Source organism: Glycine soja, chromosome 14 (assembly GCF_004193775.1).
Source record: "Glycine soja cultivar W05 chromosome 14, ASM419377v2, whole genome shotgun sequence".
Taxonomy (NCBI): domain Eukaryota; kingdom Viridiplantae; phylum Streptophyta; class Magnoliopsida; order Fabales; family Fabaceae; genus Glycine; species Glycine soja.
In genome coordinates this window covers 19,869,419-19,877,197 of record NC_041015.1, presented here as the reverse complement: position 1 = coordinate 19,877,197, position 7,779 = coordinate 19,869,419, and the positions used below count along the sequence as shown (strand labels likewise).

The following is a 7,779-nucleotide window of genomic DNA, read 5'->3' as shown; positions in this document are numbered from 1 at the left end:
TGTAGTTTTACCCCCTTGTTAGGTGCTTGTTGAGAAACACACTATTTGCTGCATATAGTGCATGACTAGGGGCAATCTAGGTGATTTACAACCCTTTGATCCTAAAATAGATAGAACCTTTCATAGATTAGTTAGGCATAGTGTGCATCCTGGTCATTATGTGCATTTTGAGCATTCTGTTGAGGGTGATTCTGAATATTGTGATTTTGAACATTCCGCTACTAATTTTCATACTGAGAACATGGCTCAACCTCCACCTCGTGAAAGGACTCTTAGGGAGATGGATGCACTTGATTTCACTTATGAAAGCTTGTGCATTCAATATCCTGATGAGGGTGTTCCATATGTTCTCAAGACTGGACTAATACATTTGCTGCCCAAGTTTCGTGGTCTTGCAGGTGAAGATCCTTATAAGCATCTTAAGGAGTTCCATATTTTTTGTTCCACCATGAAGCCCCCTAATGTCCAGGAAGATCATATCTTTCTAAAGGATTTTCCTCATTCTCTAGAGGGAGTGACAAAAGATTGGCTATACTACCTTGCTCCTAGGTCCATTTTCAGCTGGAATGACCTTAAGAGGGTGTTCATGGAGAAATTCTTCCCTGCATCTAGGACCACTGCCATCAGAAAAGACATTTCAGGCATCAGGCAACTTAGTGGAGAAAGCTTGTATGAGTACTGGGAAAGATTCAAGAAATTGTGTGCAAGCTGCCCTCACCACCAGATTTTTGAGCAACTCCTTCTTCAATATTTCTATGAGGGACTTAGAAACATGGAGAGGAGTATGATTGATGCTGCCAGTGGTGGAGCTCTTGGTGATATGACCCCTGCTGAGACTAGGAATTTGATTGAGAAGATGACTTCCAACAATTCAGTGCAAGAAATGATGTTATTGTTCTTAGAGGAGTCCATAAGGTGGCCACGGATTCATCTTCATCTACTGAAAATAAAAAAGCTTGAAGGAAAACTTGATGCCTTGGTCAACCTAGTAACTCAGCTTGCCATGAATCAAAAATCTACACATGTTGCAAGAGTCTGTGGTCTATGTTCTTCTGCAAATCACCATATAGATCTCTATCCATCTTTACAGCAATCTGGAGTCAATGAGAAATCTGAAGCTTATGCTGCAAACATTTATAATAGACCTCCTCAGCAGCAAAACTAACAACAACAGAATAATTATGATCTTTCAAGCAATAGATACAATCCAGGTTGGAGAAATCATCCAAATCTGAGATGGGCAAGTCCTCCACCACAACAACAACCTGTCCCTCCTTTCCAGAATGCTGCTGGTCCAAGCAAGCCATATGTTCCTCCTCCAATGCAGCAACAGGAGCAGCAGTCACAACAAAGACAACCAGTAACTGAGGCTCATCCTCAACCTTCCTTAGAAGAGTTAGTGAGGCAAATGACCATCCAGAATATGCAATTTCAGCAAGAGACAAGAACCTCTATTCAAAGTCTGACAAATCAGATGGGGCAGATGGCTACTCAGTTGAACCAATCTCAGTCCCAAAATTCTGACAAATTGCCTTCACAAACTGTGTAGAATTCGAAAAATATGAGTGCTATCACCTTGAGGTCTGGCAACCAAATTCAAGTGCCTCCACCAGTAGCAGCACCTGCACCTGAACCTGTCAAGCTTCATTCTACACCTGAAAAAGAGGATGAGATAGTTGCACAAAAGAGAAAGTTTCCTAACAAAAATTTTCATGCAGATGGATCTTCTTCTAGTAATTCTGACTTACCGCAGCCTCCTATCCCTCTTCCATTCCCACCTAGAGCAATTCCAAACAAAAAAATGGAAGAAGCGGAAAAGGAGATCTTGGAGACCTTTAGGAAAGTAGAGGTGAACATACCTCTGCTAGATGCCATCAAGTAGATTCCAAGATATGCCAAGTTTCTAAAGGAGTTGTGCACCCACAAAAGGAAGCTCAAAGGAAATGAAAGGATTAGCATGGGTAGAAACGTGTCAGCATTGATAGGTAAATTTGTTCCTCACATTCCTAAGAAATGTAAGGACCCAGGTACTTTCTGTATACCTTGCATTATTAGGAACAATAAATTTGAGAATGCCATGCTGGATCTAGGAGCATTAGTTAGTGTCATGCCTCTATCCATTTTGAATCTTTATCTCTTGGACCTTTGCAATCTACAAATGTGGTGATTCATTTGGCAAATAGAAGTGTTGCTTACCCCGCAGGTTTCATAGAGGATGTGCTGGTTTGGGTTGGTGAACTTATTTTTCCTGTTGTTTTTTATGTTCTCAATATGAAAGAGGGATTTTCCCATGGTTCAGTTCCAATTAGTTTAGGCAGGCCATTTATGAAAACAGCCCAAACCAAGATAGATGTTTATGCTGTCACATTGTCTATGAAATTTGGTGATATTGTTCATTTTAACATTCTTGATGCCATGAAACATCCATCTGAGGATCATTCTGTTTTTCGTGCTGAGATAATTGATCAGATTGTTGATGATTATATGTTTGATTTTGATTTTGTTCTTCATGGTAGAAAACATCCATTTTTATCTGATCTGCATACTTGTCACTCCTTATGCATTGACTCTGAACCTGAGTTTGAATTTGATCCTGTATCTGATTTTTATGCTGAGAGTGAATTTGAAGTTGAGTCTGGTGTTGTACCTCTTGATGTTGATTTTTTAGAGTCAGAATGCACTAACCATGTTGCAGGAAGTACATATACTTCTGACTTGCTTTATGAGGTACAGGCTGAGGAACCTTCCTCTTCTTCTCCTACCCTGGTTCCTCCCACTGTTCAGCCACCACCCACACCAATGATGAAGCCCATACCAATAAACCTCAAGTATGCTTACTTGGAGGACAAGGAAAAATTTCCAGTGATCATCTATGCCTCCCTTGTTGCTGAGTGTCATACCCTAATTTCGTCCGGGGACCTTTGCTTGATGACATGCGACCTTTCTTTGGTCCTTGTGAGGTGCTTGGCATCCATCATTAGGCAATTTGTGAAATTCCAGGACATGCCGAAAAACCAAAAAAATATTGATGCACAATCCGTAAGTTTCCGTGACACACCGGAAATCAAATGGAAGCATCGTTGCATAATTAAGTGAGGTTCTGTAACATTCCGTAAGTCAAAAAGGGGATGATTATGTAATCCGCAAGGTTCCGTAACATTACGGAAAGAAAACAAGTATCGTTACGAAATTCGTAAGTTTCCGTAACTTTACGAAAAAAGAATCACAAAAAAAAAAGCAGAGGGGGGTGTACTTAGTAAAAATGGGGGTGCAAATAGCACCCAGGCCCACTTGGGCCCTCTAGAATATTCCTCCAGAAGGCTGTTGCTTCTGGAGGAAGCAACCTGGCTCGCCTGGGCGAGCTGGGCGGCAACCACCTCCCCTATTTTGCTATAAATAGGGGAGGAAGTGAAGAAGAAAAGGGTTCAGCCCCTTAGGCACTTCTATCTCTTTCGAATTTGCTTGGAAAAATTGTTTCCGTGAAGAAAATCTAAGCCGAGGCACTTCCGAAACGTTTCTGTAACGTTTTCCGTGAGGAATTTCGCAAAGGTTTCAACCGTTCTTCGACGTTCTTCATCCGTTCTTCATCGTTCTTCGATCTTCAACGGGTAAGTACCTCGAACCAAGCTTTTCGATTCATTCTATGTACCCGTAGTGGTCCACATTGTGTTTCGTGCATTTTTATTCTCGTTTTGTTTACTTTTTATACCCCCTCTTGACGTGCTTAAACCATTTTACTTAAGTCATTTCTCGCTTAACTTAAAAATAAAATAAATTTCCACCGAACGTTTGAATTGTATTATCCGTTAACTTCGGTTAAAATAAATTCCGACCGTTCGGTCGTGCCGTAACCACGTTGGAAATCAAAAAAGAGGTAAAAAAATAATATAATAATAAAAAAAAACATCTTTTAGTAAAATAAAGCGGAAAATCAATCGGACGTTTTCTCTTTGGGATTTCTCATTCTTAATCGAATTGATTAATAACTAAAGTGAAACTAAGGCTAAAATCAACTCGCCTAGTCAAGCTCGTCCACAAAAATAGGCTTTTGAAGTTTGTCATTTCAATTTCTCACTAAGTAAAATGGATCATTTTTTAAGGTCCAACGCCTTAAAATGATCACCACTTAAGTAAAAAAGAATCACTTGACAAAAAGAAAGAACTACGTAGGTCTGAGTTCCTCATTGAGGATACGTAGGAGCAAAAGCCCCGCTTTTGTCGACCACCCCAAGAGATCGTTAATGGTCCAATGCCTTAACGTTTCTCTCCTTTCAAAAACAAGAGATCGTTAATGGTCCAACGCCTTAACGTTTCTCCCCTTTCAAAATCAAAAAGACCGTTTAATGGTTCAACACCTTAAATGACCTTTTGTTCAATAAAAACATATTTTGCAAAAAAGACAAAAACAACTTAACCAAACACTTTGTTCCGAAAGAACTACGTAGGTCTGATTTCCTCATCACAAATTGAGGAATACGTAGGAGCAAAGGGAAACACCCTTGTCGACCACAAAAAAGAAAAAATATAAAAAGGGTATAAAGGATATAAGAACATAAAAGGGAACATAAAAATCAAAGTCATGTTTGCACATTCGATTAAAGGCTGCCGTCCCTTGGGACGGACGTATGGGGTGCTAATACCTTCCCCGTGCGTAAATACAACTCCCGAACCTTTCACTTAAAAGTTCGTAGATCGCGTCTTTTCCGGTTTTTCCGACGTTTTCCTCGAATAAACGTTGGTGGCGACTCCGCGCGTATTCCTTTCGTGGAACACGCATCCCGCGAGTCTCGCGTCGCCCTCCCGCCGAAGGGTAGGTTGCGACAGTTGGCGACTCCACTGGGGACGGTTTTTAGAGAGTTAGGCCATTTAATCTTGTGCAATGTTTTACCGTGACTTATCCCTTTGTTGATTTCCCTTCATTATGTTCTTGTGTATATAAACTTTTTGTGGCTTTTAGTGCGTTTTAAAATGTATGCATGAGGTAAATATTTATTCATTTGATGCACACAAACACCAACACTATTTGCACACACTGTGAGTGAAAAAGGGCCCTATACCCGGGTTCATGGGAACATAAGGAGTGGAGGTGAATCTGTGATCATGCTAGGTCTCCGACTTGCTTGATTACAGTGAACCCTCATCTAGAGCTTTTCTCTTTGAAAACTTATTGTTGCTAGTAGTCCCTACTGCTGCAATATGTTCTTCGAAGGGGATGATACCTCTAGAAACCATCAAGAGAGATATGACTACCTTGGGGATTATTACTAAAAGCCTAGTTAGCTCTTTCCCTTATAGGTCCCTTAAATAGGGGCACGGAGCAAACACGTTGCGTGCCATTTTTCACACTGCCATGCATAAGTATCATATACCCTTTTGCTTATATTTGTTTGTGAATATTGTCGTACTATGTACATCCCCGTGTTGTGCCTTTCGCATATGCATCATGCGTAGGTTTCGTCTTTGATCCCCTCACTTTAGCAAACCAACGAAGGGTCCGTGTCACCGTTTTAAATACATACGTTGGGGCACTTTGCTACCCCTAGACGTTGTATCTAAGAAGGAGACAGTTTCTCGGGCTCCCGTATTCGTAAATTGCATCTGTGTCATATGCATTTCTTCATGCATTCATCCATTCCACCCATGATAGATGTCGGAGTTTTGATTGCACTAGATTTTATTTCACTTTAGTAAAACATGGGATCAAGTCAAAAGCCTTCGTTTAAAAAGAGGTTTTATCAAGTCAAAATCAAGAGCTTAGAGGTCACCAGTTTACGAAAGTTGGGGCAATTAATGGGTCAACTTCAACGGCAAGCCTTCCGCAAAGCCTATGGTAAGCATTTGGGACCTAGCTAGGGTAGAAGTCTCCATGGAACCAATTGCCTCCCTCGCCCAGTATTATGATCAGCCGTTGAGGTGCTTCATCTTTGGGGACTTCCAGCTATCACCAATGGTGGAAGAATTTGAAGAGATCCTAGGATGTCCTCTAGGGGGAAGGAAACCATACCTCTTCTCAGGGTTCTACCCCTCATTAGCCAGAATTTCTAAAAAGTCCAAATCTCGGCGCAGGAATTAGACCGCCAAAGGCAAGTCGAAAATGGGGTGGTCGGAATACCGAGAAAATATTTGGAGGTAAAAGCAAGAATCTTGGCAGATAAAGGCGAGTGGACCCCATTCATAGATATTCTCACACTGTTGATTTTTGAGGGAGTCCTCTTTCCAAATGTGGATGGGTTGGTGGACCTGGCAGCGATCGACGTTTTTCTCGCCTATCATAACCACAAGGAAAGTCCGGTTGTCGCTATGCTAGCCGACCTATATGACACCTTCGACCGAAGATGTGAAGAAAGCAATGCAAGGATTGTTTGCTGTACTCCAGCTCTCTATGTGGGGCTGGTTTCACACCTTTTTCTCCAAGAAGGTAGGCCCGTCTATCCGCTACAAGGTTACCGCTCGTGCGTCGAAAAAGGAAAGGCGAATTGGGACCAACTCTTGGCTAGCATAGGGGGCGTCTGTTAATTGGTTCCCTCGCTAGAAGGAAGGAAGAATCAGGATTCTATCTTCATGCGAAGGATGTCCCATGAGAGGAGTGCCATCAGACGAAAGCATCACGCCTTTCATCGCACGAGGTTTCAGTGACCACAACGCGAGGGTACTCCAAGGAGTTCACAAGGCATGGGATGCGGCGTGAAGAAAGGACAGAGAGCTTAGGGGAAGCAGTAATGGGATCATCGGCGGCTATCATAAGTGGCTGAGAGTCCGAACACAAGGATTGGATTGGCTCCCAAATCTAAAGACTGTGAGGGACGATGAGGTTAAAGCTTCGGAAGAAAGTGATGAGGTACAAGCCCTAAAGGCAGAGCTTGAAAGAGCCCGAGTAGTCGAAGAGAAGTTCAAGTCCATAGCCATCAAAGTCTGAAAAGAGTATGATGAACTAAGGGACGTCAATATGGCCACCGCTGAAGCCTTGGAACGAGAAACCAAGAAGGCCCGAAAGGAAGAACACGTGCCAGCAAAGTTTTGATGGGCTTTATAGGGCAGCAATAGTAAGCTCAAGCTCCGAAGAGGTGAAAGGAATCATCACGGGTCAAAGGCATGATCTTGAAGGACGAGCTAAAGGCTTACCTTAGGTCGAAAAGAAATTTGTCCCAACAGTTAAGCGAGACTGAAGGGAATATGTGGGTCGTCATCGATGAGTGCAAAGAGAAGCTAAATCTAGCGGCGACTCACGAGCAAAGGCTAGAGGATGAGTACGCCAAGATATCAGCAGAAAGCAAAGCAAGGGAGAGGGTAATTGATTCATGGCACCAAGAGGCAACAATGTGGACGGACCGATTTGCTCTTACTTTGAACAGGAGTCAAGAACTTCCTCGATTGCTAGCCAAAGCCAAAGCAATGGCGGACACCTACTCCGCCCCCAAGAAGATCCACGGACTTCTCAGCTATTGTCAACATATGATAGACTTAATGGACCATATGATTAGAAATCGCTAGGAAGTTTGTATTGTCGCTCAGATCTTGACTAGTTATAACTTTTTGAATAAAATGAGTTTATCCCACGTTTTTACTCCAAAAATCAGTGCGAATCAAGTCACTCCCGCATTTTATCTCTAGCATGCATTGTATGTTGGTCTCGTCCTTTGTCACGGGAAGCCGGAAGGTCCATATCACCTTCTTAATTGTACACATGGGGCACTGCGCCCCCAAATGCGCATGTAAGAAGAGATAATTTTCCGGGCTCTCGTGTCCGTAAAATGCATTCATATCATGCATCGCATAAGC

At 42.3% G+C, this 7,779-nt stretch overlaps 1 non-coding gene across 1 annotated transcript; it reads right to left on the bottom strand.

Moving 5' to 3' along the window:
• Positions 1 to 619: 619 nt before the first annotated feature.
• Positions 620 to 726, bottom strand: LOC114385599. The gene has a single exon (XR_003660966.1). It is a non-coding gene; the product is annotated as a small nucleolar RNA R71 (small nucleolar RNA).
• Between the last annotated feature and the right edge of the window lie 7,053 nt (positions 727 to 7,779).